The following is an 18,952-nucleotide window of genomic DNA, read 5'->3' on the forward strand; positions in this document are numbered from 1 at the left end:
TGAATATCTGTATTTGCAGGAAGAGTGAAGGGAGGGGGCACCAGGGTTCGGGATGCTGGGTTTTGAAGCAACTTACTTGCTAGCTGTGAGCAAACAGGGCTTTTTTTCCTCTCTGTTTCTCTGGCTGATCTGGTTTGGTAATTCTCTTACTTCATTCTTGGTAAACACAGTCGCCAGGGCGTGTGGGGCATGGGGTCTTTTCCCTGTGAGCCAGTGTTAGTTCTGAATAGTCCTGATCAGACAAACTTCCACTAGATGAGAAGTAAATAAAATATACACTACAGGGGTTTTTTTCTTTCCTCTAGCTAAACACATGTTCATCAGCTATCTGCAGGCCCACACCTCTCCAGACTAAGATGAAATAAAACCACACCATATAGTCCTCATCTCAGGGTCCATGAATTTACAAGTCAGTCTGTTTCATTGAAATAGATAAAAGAGACTGGTAGGGATAATATAAAAAATTGTCTTAAATAACTACCTTTTAAATGTTTTAAATATGTCCTTCCTTCTCCCCTCCATCATGCACATTTTCCTCCAGGAACTGGACACCTTGCAAGACCAAGGCAAGAGAAGCCTTTTTGTAATGTGAGAGGGACATACAGTCCCTTAGCTAGAGGCAGGCTGCTAGGTGTTTCACCTGTGACTGGTAGAAAAGGTATGATTATCTTCTAAAATGTGTCGTGGAACCTGTTAAATTGGAGACAATCTCCTCGTCTGAGCAAGACTGTAGTTGATTTACGTTTTTAAATCGCAACAAATGAAAATTTTAGGTCACTGAGAGACAAGACCAATCAGAGTTTTATTTATTTTCTTTTTTATTTTCTGTTAACTACAATTCAGAAGAAAAAGTGACAAATTGGAAAAAATATGTAATACATATCACAGATCATCAAATACACATATCTGTTGCTTTTCATATCATATATGAAAACTTGGAAAAGGATATGGACAGAAAATCCAATTTGGCTCTTAAGCGTATAAAAGATGCTCTACCTCATTTATAATAAGAAAACTATACACTAAAATGACAATAAGATACCATTTTGCAGTCTCAGATTGACAGAGTTAAAAAATGCTAAGAGCAGTTAGTGTTGGTGAGGCTGTGGTGAACAGTTTGCTAACATCTTTCAAAGTTAGGTGCAGGTACTCTTTAACCCAGAAATTCTACCTATTTTTCCACAGATTTGCTTGTGTATGAAATGGCCATCAGGGATAATGTGTACTGCAACATTGTTTCCAGTAGCAAGTAATGAAAACAATCTACATCTCCGTAAATCAGAGATGGGTTAAATAAATAATGACACATCTATGTAATGATGAGCAACCATTGAAATGAGGTGTTTTTATATGAGCTATGATATGGAGAGATCTCTAAGATATATTATTAAAGTAAAACTACAAGGAGGAGAAATGTGGGTACAGCAAACTGTCATTAGTATAAAACACAAAACAACATTTTTGGAAGGTTGTAACAGAGACTGTTAATAATGTTGCTTCCAGAGAAAGAAAACCAGTTGACTAGAGAAGGATTGAAAGAGACTTAATTTTCACTTTAAAATTTTGCACTGCATTCATATTTTGTCTATTCAAAAATTAATAAGTAAAATGTATTTTAAAACTAGATGGTCAGCCATTACCCACATTGCTTCTAGCCGTCTATCTAAAGACAAGTGTATTAGAGTTCTTCAGAGAAACAGAACCAGGTATCTGTATATCTATATCTATGCCAACATCTATATATATAGAGAGAGATTTATTATGAGGAATTGGAGTCTGAGAAATCTAGACCCAGCCAGTGGGGCAAGTTCCAGTCCAAGAAGAGTGATATTGCAGCTTGAAGATAGTCAAACACAGAGAGATTTTTTTCTACTGTCTTTCTTCTATTCAGGCCTTCAGTGGTATGGATGAAGACCACCCACATTGGGAAGGGTAATCTGCTTTAACCAGTTTACTGATTCAAAGCTTTATCTTACCCAGAAACATCCTCACAAACAAACCCAGAAAAATGTTTAACCTAATATCTGGGCACCCTGTGACCCAGTCAAGTTGACGCAAACAATTAACCATCATAGAAGGATTCTTCAAGTGTCCAGAAATCCTACCTCAAAATACCAGAGCTAGGGTGGAGGTAGTTCACCTGGTAAGTGAAAAGGAGAATCAAAATTGTGAAGGATACTCTCCAAAGATAACCACTATGAATTCCTTCCCTCCTATACATGCATGCCATACTTTCTACTAAGAGATGAGATCTATTTTCTTTCCCCTGAAATCTGAGAAGGCTTTGTTACTTGCTGTGATCAACAGAACATGCTGGAAGTGATAAATCCTAGGTCTTAAGAGAATTGTTAGCTTTTGCTTCTTCTCTTTTGAAATCCAGGCAATGTAAGGAATATAACTGTCTTGAGATGGCCATGTTGTGAGGAAGTCCAAGTTATCCAGAGAGAGAGAGAGAGAGAAAGAGAGAGAGAGAGAGAGAATGAGAGAGACCATGTGGGGAGAGCACTGAGGTACTAGACTTGTGAGTGGAGTTTTCTTGGGCCTTCCAGCCCAGCTCAGCTCCAACTGCATGCAGTCCATGCCATGAGGATAGAGCAGGAGAGTTGCCCAGTCAAGCTCTTCTCATACTCCCAACCAACAAAATTGTAAGAGAGAATAAATTGTTGTTGCCCTAAACCACTAAATTTCGGAATGGGTTGCTATACAGCAATCAGTTGGCTGCCAACATGTTGGAGGTCACCTACAATATGACAAGACCTTTGCTTGGACAACTAAGTGACTATTCTATGGGAGACAAATATTTTCATTCCTTTATTGCAATACTGAGGTGACATTCAATTGTAATCTTTTTACCTTATATGAGATGCTAATGGACAACTTCCTCCTTGATCTTTTATGGAAGCAAGCACAACTTCCAATAACAAGAGGCTCTTAATAGGGGAGCCTCAAGACCTTGAGGTACCTTGTTTATGATCCAGATGGTAGTCACTGTTAATCCCATTTACTTACCATGAAAAGGAGACATTGGCACACATTGAATCAGGAGGCTTCAGGTCCCATGAGGGAGATTTTCTGGAGAGTCAATTTAAGACAAGGCAGCCCTAGGGCAGAGCTCCCTCCTCCTCCCCACTAAGACAAAGTTCCTTTTCCCAACCCCATCTAGAAGCAAGCCCTGATGGAACAGAGAACACCTGAGGAAGAGATCTAGTGAATAGCAGGAAAGCCAAGAGTTGTCAAGTCAGAGGAGCTGCAGGGAAGGCGCAGACTCCACCGTCCAAGCTTGTGAGCCGGAGACCAAGGCTCGGTGTCTGTGAGGAGAGCTCAGGGACACACTGAAGATAACAGAGGAGGCTTCCTGACTCCCCCTACCAGGTGACTTTACACAAATTGGACTATATCTTTTGAACCTGAAGAAAAGAGCTGCCTGAACATTTTTTGGGATTCTATGTTTGTGCTAAAAATACTGCTTCTTTCTTTCACAACACTAGGCATGGTGCCCCACCGACCACAGGTTGGCAAACCACAGCATTCATGACAAATCCTTTCCTTTCCACATCTTGTGCTTGTAAATAAGATTTTATTGTATTATAGCCTTGTTCATTCATATACCTATTGTTTATGGCTGCTTTTGCATTATAGCATGAGAGTGAGCAATTGTGACAGAGACGGGATGGCCTGCAAAGTATAAAATATTTATTCTCTGGCTCCTTACAGGCAAAACTTGTTAATTCTCTTAGGCAATAATTTAAAGAAAATAACAAGGATTCCTAAAGAAACTTATAGAAAATAAACTATTTTAGTTCCTAAAAATGAGAAACTTCTGTGTAGTGAAAGACATTACACATTTCAAAGACAAATGATAGACTGGGGGAAAATATTTGCAACACATGCATTCAAAAAGTTTGATAACTCTAATATTAAAAAGTTCCCACAAATTAATAAGAAAAAGGCAGACACTTCAATAGAACAATAGGCAAAGGAATAAACTGGAAAAGTCACACAAAAATACAAATAATGTAGGAATTTATGAAAAAGATGTCAAAAGTAATTAAGAAAATAGAAACTCAACAGTATTTTCCACTTATATTGATAAGATTATGATAAAAGTATACTTTGGGAGAAGTTTAATTAGTATTAATCAGCACATTTGTTTTGGAGGGGGTAATTTGGGCCAACTTATTAAATTTATTTATTTTTTATTTTTAAAATGTGAGATACAATTCAGGGTTAGGTGTTCAAATGGTCATTGTACAGGTGAAGATGGACTTCACTTTGGTCCCCTCTTCACCTGATTTGAGATCAGGTACCCTTATTACATTTTTAAAACAGGCATATCGTTTGCTAAATATAATTTCTAGATGTATATTACAATATATATTATATATATATAGTCAGGGTCTCTCTCCATCCCCCAGACTGGAGTGCAGTGGTAGGATCATGCACGGTTCACCACAGTTTTGACTTCCTGGGCTCAGGCAATCATTCTGCCTCAGCCTCCCGAGTAATTGAAGCTACAGGTACATGCCACCACACCCAACTAATTTTTAAAAATTTTTTGTAGCCGGGCTCGGTGGCTCAGCCTGTAATTCCACGCCTTTGGGAGGCTGAGGTGAGTGGATTGCCTGAGCCCGCGGGTTTGAGACCCGCCTGGGCAGCGAGACCTCATCTCTACAATAAATCAAAAATTAGCCGGGCATGGTAGCACGCACCTGTAATTCCAGCAACTCGGAAGGCTGAGGCGGAAGGATCACTGGAGCCCAGCAGGAGGCTGCGGTGGCCAGGAGCGGCCACTGCACTCCAGTCTGGGCGACAGAGTGAGACTCCAACTCAAAAACAAAACAAAAATTTTTTTGTGTAATTGAGGTCTTGCTAAGTTGCTCAGGCTGAGAAATATTTATACAAATTCATAAATACGGAAGGATTTCACTCCATCATTATGTAAGACAGCATTTTTTGAGAAAAATCTACGTATTAACTAATGGAAAATTATTAAATTAATCACAATGCATACATTCTGCAAAATAAGCAGCTACTAAAAAGAATAAAATTCATCAATATTTTCTAAATGAAATAAGCTCTATGTAGAATATATTGTTGAGTGAAAAAGCAAATTGAAAACCTTTTTTTTTTTTGAGTTGGAGTTTCACTCCGTTGCCCAGACTGGAGTGCAGTGGCCGCTCCCAGCCACCGCAGCCTCCACCTGCTGGGCTGCGGCGATCCTTCCGCCTCAGCCTTCCAAGTAGCTGGAACTACAGGCACGCGCTACCACACCCAGCTAATTTTTGATTTATTGTAGAGATAAGGTCTCGCCAAGTTGCCCAGGAGGATCTCAAACCCGCGGGCTCAGGCAATCCACTCACCTCAGCCTCCCAAAGCTCTGGGATTACAGGCTGAGCCACTGAGCCTGGCGAAAAGCATTATTAATGGTATGATTCCACTCTAAAAAAAAAAAATCCGTGGGTATGTGCATGCATATATAGGAAAAAGAGGGATGGACACCTAACTAGTCCTCCAGTGGTGTGTAGTGGACAGAGCTGCTGCTAAATTGCTTAGGATATTGGTTTGACTACTTTAGCAAAGGCCAAAAGAGTTAAAGATGTTTGTTTCTCTCTCTTGTTAAAGTCTGAATTGGTAGAAAGTTCAGAAGTTAAGGTTTCCAGAGTTCTGTGTCATCATTCTCTCAATGCATCTCTAAATCACATGGTTGCAGCTGGAGGACCACGATCTCTGGAGGACCACAGGCTCTGTCCTTGGTGGCATTCTTCCTCCTTCTTGAAAGGTGTCACATGTTTACAGATGAGACGTTTTTTCATCCCATTTCTTGCCTGTCAAATTTTTAGTATCCGACAGTTTCTTTCATTTTGTGTTCTTTCTGTACTTTTCAGCCCAAGCTGGCAGTGTTTCTGTTGGTTATAGCATCCTAAAGAACCTTGTGAGTCTCCCATGTATGTCTGGGGATTCTCATCATTAGACAAGAGGTTCCTCTAAAGATCTTTCCTAGAGCTTAGTACCACCAGCAGGGGACATATATTTGAATCCTATTGTCAATAAGTGGCCAGGAAAAGTGCTCACCTTCTCTACAGGCCTGAGACTCCTCTCTTCTATCTAGAAACAGCAGGCCAGGTTGGGGAAGGGCACCGGCAGAAGGTGTCCTGCCACAAGTACCTAGATTGGCAGGACTCTGTAGTCTACAAGCAGGAGAGATCCTATCACAAGGGTCAAGTTAGGAAAGCTTCTTTGTCCCTGTGGTTCTAAGGCTCTCCCCCACTGAGTGACACCAGGCAGACAAGCCAAAGGAAATACCTTTATTCCCCCAGGCAGTAACAGGGGACCTTAGCAGCACCAACTAAACCAAACAGATAAAAATGAAACCATAAAAGTTCCTGAAAATTAAATTGTCATTGGAACCACAGCCCTCAAAAGTAGGCCAGGACCTGCATACTAAGCCTTAACAGGGAGATTGTCCTGCTGATATAGAAAATCTAAATAGAAATCAGAGTTTCTTTCTTTTTTTGAAAATGAGAAAGCAGGATTTATTGAGAGGACAGAAAAGCTCCCACAGTGGGAAGGGACTCAAAGGGGTTGCCCAAGAGCTTCTTAACAGAGTAGACAAAATGTCCAGGATACAATGATTTACCAAGAACCAGGAAAATAACAACTTTAATGAGAAAAGATTACCAACTAGCACCACCATTGGATGCATCAGTTATTGAAATATTCTGGCAAGGACTATATAAAAGCCATCATAAAAATTCTTCAAAAATCAATTACAGAGGAAAAAAATGGAAAACACCAGTAAAGATACAGAAGTTATATTTAAAAAGCCAGTGTAAATCATAGAACTAAAAATCACAATAGCAGAAATTAAAAACTTATTGAATGGGTTCAATAGTAAAATGTATATGACAGTGAATAGCATCAGTGAAGCTGACGGCGGATCAATAGAATGTATTCATCATGTGAATAACATCATAAGAATAACAAAAAGAAGTTAGATGGAAAAGAATGAACAGATCCACAAGGACCTGTTGGACAAGAAAAAAATCCAACTTCCATACTTTGAGAGTCAAATAAGGAGAGAAGAATGAGTTGAAAGAGTACTTGAAAGAATAATGGCTGAAAAATTCTCATTTTTATGAATATATAAACCTACAGAGTCAAGAAATTATGTTCATCACAAACAAGATAAACCCAAACCCAAAGAAATCCACACCAATATTGAAAACAGCCAGAAATAAATGACACCTTACCTACAAGTATTATTTGAATGACAGTGGATTTCTTATTTGAAACCGTGAGTAATAAATATCTTATAAAAGACAAAATATAAGATATTTTACATAGATTATAATACATTCTCTTAAAAAACATAAAATAGGAAAGAAAAATCTCTTTGTAAAAGATGTATTATAGGAATTGGCTAAAGCAATTATAGAGGCTGACAAGTCCTACAGTTTGTCATCTGCAAGCTGGAGAATGAGGAAAGCTGGTGGTGTCATTCAGTCCAAGGCCCAAGGCCTAAGAACCAGGGAGGCTGCTAGTGTAAGTCCCAGAGTACAAAGGCCTGAGAACTGGAGCTCCTATGTTCAAGGGCAGGAGAAGGTGGATGGCCTAGCTGAGGAAATGAGGGAGTAAATTTTCCCTTCCTCCACCTTTTTGTTCTATCAAGCTCTCAACAGATTGGATGATGCCCACCCACATTGGTGAGGGTGGGTCTTCTTCACTCAGTCTACCAATTCAAATGCTAATCTATTTTGGATGCACCCTCACAGACACACCCACAAATAAGGTTTTGCTAGCTATCTGGGCATACCTTAAGCCAGTCAAGTTGACACCTAAAATTAACCATTGCAGTGTACTTTTCTTGCCCCAGTTTTGGGTTACACCATTTTCCCAAGAAGCTTTGATTTAGTCTAGTGGGAATGTGGCATTTTGAAACCCAGGTCCAGGCTCCAGCTGTGCTCACTGCTCCTGGAGCATCATGTTTCTAGGTCCTTTCAGTGAACAGAAGTAGGAAATATATGAATTTTTTATTTGTTTGCTTTGTAAATCAGTGTATTCTGTTACCTTTAATTCTAATCCATCACCACAGAATTCCTTTCCTTGTTTCACTCTATATTTTTACTTTCTTCACCTTCAAATAGTAATATATTTACTCATTTGCTCTGTTCTACAATACATAAAAAATAGTTTCAGAATTTAATATGTTTTCAAATTTATTCATAAGTAATCTCCTATAATATTTAAAATTTCATTTGAGTGATTTTTTCACGTTGTTACTTATTTTATTTCTTCATTTGCCTGTTTTAAAAAAAATTTTACTAAATAATCAGAATTTCAATTTATTAATTAATCCTACTGTTTTACTGCTCTCAGTCTCAATAATTTTTGCCTTTATTTTATTGTTTCAGACTTTATGCTTTCTTTTGGTTGACTGTGTTGCTTTTTAAAGCTCTCTGAGCTCTAATTTATTAACTAGTTTTCAAGCTCTCAATTATGAATTTTCCTCTGACAATGTGTTAAATAAAGCATTTCTATTATCTCAATTTTTAAAAATTCTTTATTATTTGCTTGTATTTTTTTCTTTTATCCAGTAGTAGTTTAATAGAAACGTTTTAAATTTTCAGAGGGAAAGGGATTTTTTTTTTAATTGCTGTTGGCTGGGTGTGGTGGCTCAAGCCTATAATTCCAGCACTTTGGGAGGCCAAGGCGAGAGGATTGCCTGAGCCCATGGGTTCAAGACCAGCCTGGGCAACATGGTGAGACCTCATCTCTACAATAAATCAAAAATTAGCTGGGTGTGGTAGTATGCGTCTGTAGTTCCGGCTACTTGGAAGGCTGAGGTAGAAGGCTCATCTAAGCCCAGCAGGTCAAGGGTGTGGTGGCCATGAGTGTGCCATTGCACTCCAGCCTGGGAGACAGAATGAGACTCTAACTCAAAAAAAAAATTTGCTGTTAATTTCCAAGTTTTATTGAAAAGTGATAAAAATGTTGTTGTGATATTTTGTGATACTTCCCTTGTGAACCAACATGGGATCAATTGCTATGAATGTTCCATGTGTACTTGAGAAGGTAGATTCTCTATTACCAAGATGTAATATTCTATATATAACTGGAAGCTTTACCTTAGCAATTAATTTGTTTGTTTGTTCTTTTTTCCTAGTCATTTATTGGTTCACTTGATCTGTTGAGTTGTTAAAATCTTCTATTATTTGTGTTTTTCTATCTATTTCTTCCTAAAGAAATCTATCATTTTGATGAGCATAAATTCAACTTTTGCCTATGATTTGTGATCTGAGAGTTTAAGTCCTTCTTCATTCCTAGGACACAAAAATAGTCCCTTATGTTTTATTTTGTTGCCTTCAGAATTAACATTATATGCTTTGACTTTTATCCACCTGGATTTCATCTTTGCTGACTGTGTTAGGTAGAAATTCAATTTTATCATTCCCATTGAGTGAGCCAATTTTCCCAACATCCTTTACTAAAGTGAAATTACTTATTTAAGTTTCCATATTTATGTAAGTCTATCTCTGAGACCTCTTTTTGTTCCCTTGGTCTATTTGTGCACTCGCCATCAACACCGTGCTGTTTTTGTTTTAAACATAGCATTGCAATATGTCTGGGATCTACCAGTATAACAAATTACCTTTCATTGCCCTTCTTTTTTAAGGTTGATCTATTCTTTCATATCCCCCTTTTTAATATAAATTTTGCAGTTTATTCAGTTTCTCAAAAAAATGAATTTTTACTGGGATTGTATTGAATTTATAGCTTAGAAGAGAACTGGTATTAAAAAAAATAATATCGTCTCACCTAAGAGCTTACATTGTCACTCCATTTTTCAGATCATATTGCCTTTTGACAGTTTTTAAGAAATGTCCACACTAATGTAGTGTGCATATACACAAATATATATACATATATATGCAAATAATTTTTTTTAGTTTGACCTTGATTCAGACACCTTTCTTAGTATTCTTGTTAGTTCTTTTGTTTGATGATTCTATTAGTTTACTGAATATGTGAGTATATCATCTACAAATGATAGCTGTGTGTCTTCCCTTCTAAAACATACACTTCTCTTTATCTTCTTATAGCCTAGAACATTACCTTTATCCTTATTACTGCTATTAAATGTATCCAAAATTTCTCCATTAAGTGTGATGTTTGCTGCAGGATTTTAATATACAATTTTTACCAAGTTAATGAAATTCCATTATACTTATAGTTTAAAACAGAGTTTTATTTAGAATTCCTCAATGCTGAACTGTACAAAGATGTCTTTCTTCATCTATTGAAATAATTACATATTTATTGTTAAGTTATACTGATAGATTTTATGATATTGAATGGTTCTTGCATTATTGCGATAGACTTTATTAGTTGTGCTTCTTTTTTGTAATGCGTTAGTGGATTTGACTAATATTTCATTTAGATTCTTGAATAAAATGTCTCTACATTTTCTAATGTTGTCCTTACCTGGTTCTGGAATCAAAGTCATATTTGCCTCATAGAATGAACTGGGAAGCTTCATCTCTTTTGATATATTTTAGCTTTAAGTTAAGCATTAGTATATAATTTGAATATTTTGTAAAATCCACCTTTTAAAATCATGTGGCCTGGGTTTGTTTGTTGGTTTGTTTGTTTGGGGAATTGGTGGAAGGAAGAGTTTGAACTATTACAATATTGTTCATGTTTCCTGGTTTACTATTCCAATTCTTTTTCTTCTTATGCAATTTGGCTTTCTATATTTTTATAGAATTTTATCCATTTCATTTAGGGTTTCAATACTCTTATTATTTTAAAAAATCTCCACTGTGTTTGCAGTTATTGCCTCTTTTTTCTATATTTTCAATCATATTTTACTTTTATACTCATCTTTTGTCCTTGATGAGTCTTTTAAGATGTGCCTATCTTATTAATTTTTGCAAGGACAGCATTTCTGCCTTTGTTAATCTTAACCATAGTCTTATTTGACTGATCTCTGCCCTGGTAGTTATGATCTTCTTTAATATTTCTTTGGTTTCTTTGTTGCTCTTTAGCTCCTTGAGTTGAATGATAGTTATTTTTTTTTTCAATTTTATTTTTGAAAGATTCTTTTAAAGCTAGAATTTTCCCTCTATAGACTAATTTTTTGGCAGCCTATGTTTTTATTATCATTTGATTTTATGTGTCTTAATTTCCTTTTTAACCCAAGCGCTATCTGGTAATATGTTATTTATTTCCAAAAAATTCTGGATTTAAACATATCTAATTTGATGTTAATTTTTAGTTTTATTACATATGTTTAGGAAACATGCTCTGTGTGAAATTTATCCCTTGGAATTTAGGGCATCTTCTCTTATGTCCTAATTCATGGTCAATTTTGGTACATGTTTCTTGATTGCTCTAATTTAATCTGTATTATCTGTTTGTAAGGTTTGGAGTTCTGTATATTCTTATTAATTATTGGAATAATCAGATCTTGATATATGTGCTTATTTTTTTTTATCTGTTGTATCTATAAGTTTCTGAAGTGGCATGTTAAAATATCCTACCATAACTATTGATTCTTGCATTTATATCTGCAATTTTGTCAGCTATTGCCTTACATATTTTGATGCTATAATGGGGGGACATATATTTTCATAATGATGATACATATATTTTTTTATTTCTTTTAAGTAGTTTTTGTTTTGTTTTGTTTTGCTGGAGTCGGGATCTCACTTTGTCGCTCAGGCTGGCATGCAGTGGCATGATCACAACTCACCACAGCTTCAACCTCCTGGGCTCAGAGGAGCCTTCTGCCTCAGTCTCCCATGTAGCTGGGACTATAGGCATGCACTGCTACACTTTGCTATTTTTATTTATTTATTTATTTTGTAGACACGAAGTCTCACTATATTGCCCAGGCTGGTTTTGAGCTCCAGGGCTCAAGCAATCCTCCTGCCTCAGCCTCCCAAAGTGCTGGGGTGATAGGCATGAGCCTCTGTGTCCAGCCTCTTTTAAATAGTTTAAACATCCTAATTGCTCCTTGAAATTTTATCCTAAAGTATTATATATAGGAAACATATTTCACTGCTTTTACATCAAGATTTTTTCACATTTTAACATCTCGAAAACTGAGTTGTTGCGTTGCTAATTAATGAGTATAAAACTCCAATTAAGCCGGGCTCGGTGGCTCAGCCTATAATCCCGCGCCTTTGGGAGGCTGAGATGAGTGGATTGCCTGAGCTCGCGGGTTCGAGACCTGCCTAGGCAGCGAGACCTCATCTCTACAATAAATCAAAAAATTAGCCGGGCGTGGTAGTGCATGCCTGTAATTCCAGCTACTCAGAAGGCTGAGGCGGAAGGATCACCGGAGCCCAGCAAGTCGAGGCTGTGGGGGCGGGGAGTGGCTACTGCCCTCCAGTCTGGGCGACAGAGTGAGACTCCAACTCAAAACAAAACAAAACAAAACAAAACCCTCCAATTAAGCAAAATGAATAAATTTCTAGAGACCTGCTGTACATTATAACCTATTGTTAACAGTACTGTACTGTACACTTAAAAACTTGTTAAGGGGGTAGATCTCATGTTGTGTTCTTACCACAATAAAACAGAAGCTTAAAATAAAAAAATAAAATAAAATTGAGTTTTTTCTTTTACTTGTTGTCAGGGAGGATGTAGATGTGGCCGAGTTGTCATTGCTTATGCTTATGTGAACATAATGATAGCTGGTCTCCTTCCTGTTACTTCAGTTGAATTATGTACACTGTTGGTATTAGATATGTTGAGTTTAGTTGCTGTTTAAATGTCTTCAAAAGCTTACATTATGATTGGGCATTGAAATGAAAAGTTAATAGATACAGAAAGACATGGAAATTGAGCAAATATTAAAAAACAAATGCTTATAATTGGAGAAAGGATTGCAATTCTGTATTTTCAAGCAAAGCAATAATCAAATGCTTTACGAAACCCAAGAATAGAAGACACCCACAAGTAGATAGAGGTGTGTTACTTTTTTTACAAAGATTCATGCCAAAGTGATGCCTATCATACCAACTAATCCAACTAGAAGGAAAATAATTTGTCAAATCCCTTGGAATGGATAAAAGAAAGTTAAAAACAAGGAGTCTAGTGTGACCTATTTATATGTCATGCAGGTCTATAGTCAAGGTGTCAAATGTCAATTTGTCAGAAACTTCTTGCTGACTTTTATATGAAGCTATTTACTTCATTGGGAAATTAATTCAATTCCTATTTAAAGTCAATTGAGAAAAAACATGAAGCCATGAATTAAATTAGATAATAAATACTAATAAAACCTTCATTGAGAAATTAATTCAATTTCTATTTAAATTCAATTGAGAAAAAACATGAAACCATGAATTAAATTAGATAATAAATACTAATAAAACTTTGAGGTTTTTTTTTTAACCTTGAGTTTTTATGGAACCATTGCCAAAGGTGTTTTATTATGAGCAAAGACAGATTAGAAAATGTAATGTTTCACATGCCATTATAAATACCAAAGGTCAAAAGTCACCATATTTAATTTCAAACCACAAACCAATAACACAGAGTAGGATAATTCCCAAATATGTTACTGTACTTGTACTAAAAATAAAAATAAGGCATTAGGTAAACTGCTATCAGACTAACAAAAAAGCTGGGATAGATGTCTAGGAGACCTAAGTAACTAACCAAATATATTTTCTTTGATGTATTTGATTAGCTAAAGAATAAATTTGTTGTTAGAAAACCTTCCACTGGTTGCAAGTTATGGTTATGATTTCAAGATAATAGTGGAGCACTCAGTGTTTCACTGCATTTTCTATTGTTATTACAGAGGACACTTTAGCTTGGTAACTGATTCAGAGTGAAAAAGTAATTTAGAAGAGTTATACTCTGAACTGAAAACATTTTAGTTTTCCTTTTATGTATTAGAAGTGATGTGTGATAAAAAAAATATATGCATCAAAATAGGTCTAAAATAATTATTTTAATACATATAAAATAAAAATTTTACATGATAAGAAAGCATTGTTTCATTGTTTAATTGATAGGGATTTTTCTACTTCTTAGTTTTATATAAAATAATGATATTTTATAACTGATGAAACCTCAGATACTCTACAATTTAGGTATTACAATTGTTCCAAGTTTTTGATTATTTGTTTATATTTTCATGGAATGTCTATGTTCAGCATTTTATTTCCAGTTCTTCCATCTCTTTATTTTTAAAGTTTCTCCTGGAGGCCCCATATGGTTGGATAATGCTTTTGTTTTTGTTTTAATCAATTCTGAGAGCCTCAGCCTTTTAATTGTTCGATTTAACCCATTTATATTTTGTAATTACTGTTATATTAATGATTATTTCTTCCAACTTATTTTATACTTACATTTACTTTTTTACATTGAATATATTATTTTATTTCATCGATTTAAAACCTATAACAAATATTTATGTTCATATGACAATTGCCTTAACTTAATATTGAAACATATATTTTCATCTTTTATTTTCATAATCATATTAATATACATATCTTTCCCCTAACAATATAAATACTTTTGATATTTACAATACCTTTAGTTTCTTTCTCCTGCTCCCTTAATTCCTGTCACGTTGATACTGATAGTCTTAGTTGCTATGCATATGTTTTTTTCCTTTGGTCTTGGAGTTGGGTGAGTTTGTTTTTTCTTCTCTTTCCGTCTCCCTTCTTCCCTCCCTCCTCCCCTCCTTTCATTCCCTTCTTGACAAAGATAACATTTGCTTATCTATTTGAAGATGCTTATTGTCCATATCTCCTGTATCATCCTTCTTCATTTATAACTCTTCTTATTTCTGTACTTTCTTTTAAAGTATTTTCATATGAGTCTTTGTTGGTCTTTGCATGGTAAGCCTGAGACTATATGCCTGAGCATACTTTAAACACATACCTAGGTTTTACTTAAATACTGACTGGAGATGAAAATCCTAATTTCAAAGTTCTTTTTCTTCAATACTTTAAAATTTCTCAATTGTTCTATTGTTTCCAATGCGAAGTTGAGTAGTTTGATACCAATTTGATACCTAATCCTGTGTAAGTGCATTCTGGAATCATTTAGCATATTCTCTATTCCTTATGTCTGAAAATTTCACTCTAATGAATCTGCCTTTTTCTTTTCTATTTGACACTTTGTGAGCCCTTTTCATCTGAAGTCTTTATTTCTGGGAAATTCATCTTTGCTTTTTATCCAAATATTTCTTCTTCAACAACAACTTCCTCCTCCTCCTCCTCCTCCTCTTCTTCCTCCTGCTCCTTCCTCCGCTCTCTCTCTCTCTCTCTCTCTCTCTCTCTCTCTCTGTTTTTCTCTCTCTCCATTTTTCCCTCATCTCTGGATATTGATACTTCTATATCTATTCTCCATATCTTTTAGCTTGCTTTTATAATCTTTTTTTTTCTTTTTTCTTTCTTTTTTTTTTTTTTGGAGGGGGACTCTCTCAATTTTTTTTTTTTTTTTGAGTTGGAGTCTCACTCTGTCACCTAGACTGGAGGGCAGTGGCCGCTCCCGGCCACCGCAGCCTCGACCTGCTGGGCTCCAGTGATCCTTCCGCCTCAGCCTTCCAGGTAGCCGGAACTACAGGCGCACGCTATGACGCCCGGCTAATTTTTTGATTTATTGTAGAGATGAGGTCTCGCTGCCCAGGCGGATCTCGAACCCGGTTCAGGCAAACCACTCAAAGGCGTGGGATTACAGGCTGAGCCACTGAGCCCGGCTTCAATTTTTTTTTTATATCTTATCTTAAAGATGTGTGGTACAATTCAGGATTAGGTATACAAGTGGGCATCGTACAGGTGAAGTTTGGGCCTCCCTTTGGTCCCCACTTTTCCTGGTTTGAGATCAGGTACCCTTACTGATGTTATGCCCTCCCTGTCCCACCCTCCCCTGGCAGTATCCTGCTACTGCCAATCCCTTTCTTATAGTATTATGATAAGTGTTCTGGGCCTGCTTATGAACGAACTTTTATAGTCTTTATATCTTTATTCTTTCCTGCTTTTTATTTGTTCTCAACCTTTTATTTCAATTCCCTAATCTGCTACTCAGCTTTATCCATCATTCTGTAAGGCCCATGCTAATAAGGCTTTAGGTGTTTCCTAACTTTTACCATTACAAACAATGCTGCAGTGAATAACCTACACCATTATATACATGTTAAATTTTCTCTATATAATAAATTCCCAAAATTGAGACTGTAAGTCAAAGGATATCTGAATTTCTAATTCCTGATAGTTAAATTTATCTCCATAGGGGTAGACCAATTTGTATTACACCAACAATGTGTAAGAGTACTAGTTATCACCCAGTCTTAAAAAATATCTCAGATTCCAAAAAAATCTTGCTAGACTAATAGGTGAAAAATAGTTCTAGTGTGGTTTTCATTTTCAGTTTTTTCTCTTTTTTTCCCTCCATTTATTTCATAAGTTTATTGGAACAGTAAACAGAAGTTGTAAATTTTTTCAAGATAGAAATGACCTCACCCTAATTGTCAAGTTTGGGAAACATCAAGATTTTAATACGTGTACTATTAGTCTAATGCTTGATTTTCAAGTTTTTAGAATGAAGGTTCTCACATGTTATCTCTGCCACAGGAATCATTGACTTACAATGTAGGATGTTATGTTATAAAAAGTATCATCTTGGATTTCAGAAATGTGTGTTTATACACACAGTCTGGATTTTTATAATTAAAATATTTTTTCCATTTTAAGTTGGGCTTAGTCATTTCTTCCAAGTCCTAGATTTTTTCATAAAATGCTTCTAGATGCAAACATCACCCTTCAAAGATCAGCCCTGTTCAATGATCACTTCATTTCTCTTGATATGAGTAAGGTTGACCATCTTTTCAGAGTTCTTTATATATTTTTTGATCAACACCTTTACAGATTTTTTTTTTATTGAATTACTGGTCTAATTTATGACAATTCTTAGGAACTCTTTGTATGTTAGGGAGGTTGGTTCTTGATATGAGATGCAATATTTCTCAGGTCATCTTTTTACATTTTTTTATAGTATTTGATATTTTTGCAATGCAGATTTTAAAAACTTTTATTAGTTATATTTATTAAGCTTTCCTTTCATGGATTTTAGATTTTGAGCATGGTAAAAAAAAAATTTTCCCCTACTTTTAAAGTTTTAAAAAAATATTTTTTATTTTTTTTTCCTAGAAATTTTTATGTTCAACTTTTTTTTTTGAGTTGAAGTCTCACTCCATTGTCCAGGCTGGAGTGCAGTGTCATGCTCACGGCCACCCCAGTGTTGACCTGCTGGGCTCCAGTGATCCATCTGCCTCAGCCTTCCAAAGTAGCCGGAACTTCAGGCATGTACTACCAGGCCCGGCTAATTTTTTATTTATTGTAGAAAAAAGATCTCACCAAGTTGCCCAGGCTGGTCTCAGACTCTTGGGCTCAGGCAATCCACTTGCCTCAGTCTCCCAAAGTGCTAGGATTACTGAACCTGGCCTTCAATTTTTAATATTGTAACTTTAATCTATTTTGAATTTATCTTGGTTCAAGAAGTCAAGTAGAGACATACCATTTTTTCCAAGATGGCTACCAAGCTTTCACCACATCATTTATTTTTAAAAAATCCATTTTTTCTGTGACTGTTTGAGATGCCACCTTCATTGCACACTAATTTGTTCTATATATTTGAATGTATTACTAGATTTTGAAATCTATCTCACTTGTCTATCTATCTGTGAAATCAATACATTATTCTAGTTATCAAGGCTTTATAAAATATTTTAATAATGGGTGGTGCTGCTATTATTACTTTTTTTCTCATAGTTTTACAGGACATTTATGGCTTTTTTACTGTTCAATATAACTAAGAACCAGTTTGTCTAGTTAAAAAAAAAAGGTCTAAGCCGGGCTTGGTGGCTCAGCCTGTAATCCCGTGTTTGGGAGGCTGAGGTGAGTGGATTGCCTGAACCCGAGGGTTCAAGACCCGCCTGGGGAACTTGGCGAGACCTCATCTCTACAATAAATAAAAAAAAATCAGCGGGGTGTGGTAGTGCATGCCTTTAATTCCAGCTACTTGGAAGGCTGAGGCGGCAGGATCACTGGAGCCCAGCAGGTCGAGGCTGCAGTGGCCAGGAGCGGCTACTGCACTCCAGTCTGGCCAACTGAGTGAGACTCCAACTCAAAAAATAAAAAATTTTAAAAAATCTAAAGATGTTGTCATTGGATTCATATTTAAATTCATATTATAAGTTACAGAGAAAATTCTCATTTTTATGTTGTCAATGTTTCATGTCTAAGATCATAGTATGTCTTACCATTTGTTCAAAACTTCAACCACTGTTTTTTTAGTGGTGCTAAATTTTTCTTCAAAAAGTTTAATATATCAATCTTACAAATTTATTGAGTTTATTCCTAGGTATTCTAACTTAATGCTGTATTGAGGATTTCTGGCATGATGGTGATGGGGCAGGTTGGACTGCGAGAGTCTCCACAAAAGCAAGTGTCCATAAAGACTCTTTGCGTAAGTGGGCGTGTGCCAGTGGGTGAGTGAAAGTCTGTCTGAGGGGAGACTTGGGTTCATGTACCAGGGCTCTCCTCCCAAGGTGACTGCAACCCCCCACTGCCCTGAGATTAGAACTATTGGTACGCAGGATTGTCTGCTGCTCTCGGGACTCTCCTGAGAAAAGCCTGTTGAATACAGCTGATTCTCATCACCTGGTGCTCAGCCCACACCATCACCTGTGACAGCAAAGCAGCTGGGGCCCCAATCATTGGAGAGAGAAGATGGGGAGAGCTGAGAGGAGTCCCATCACCAGTGAGGAAACACCAATGAATGCCATTTTCTCTGTCCAGGGACCAGGCAGAGACCTGCATTGCCCCACCTAGCTCCACTCAGCCTCCAACTTGGGACCTAGAGGTAAGCTCATCAAACTTGAAGAGACAAACACCCCTCCCCCACACTTGATCAGACACAGGCA

The sequence above is a fragment of the Carlito syrichta genome, unplaced genomic scaffold (assembly GCF_000164805.1).
Source record: "Carlito syrichta isolate Samal-C Ts95f unplaced genomic scaffold, Tarsius_syrichta-2.0.1 Scaffold308870, whole genome shotgun sequence".
Taxonomy (NCBI): Eukaryota; Metazoa; Chordata; class Mammalia; order Primates; family Tarsiidae; genus Carlito; species Carlito syrichta.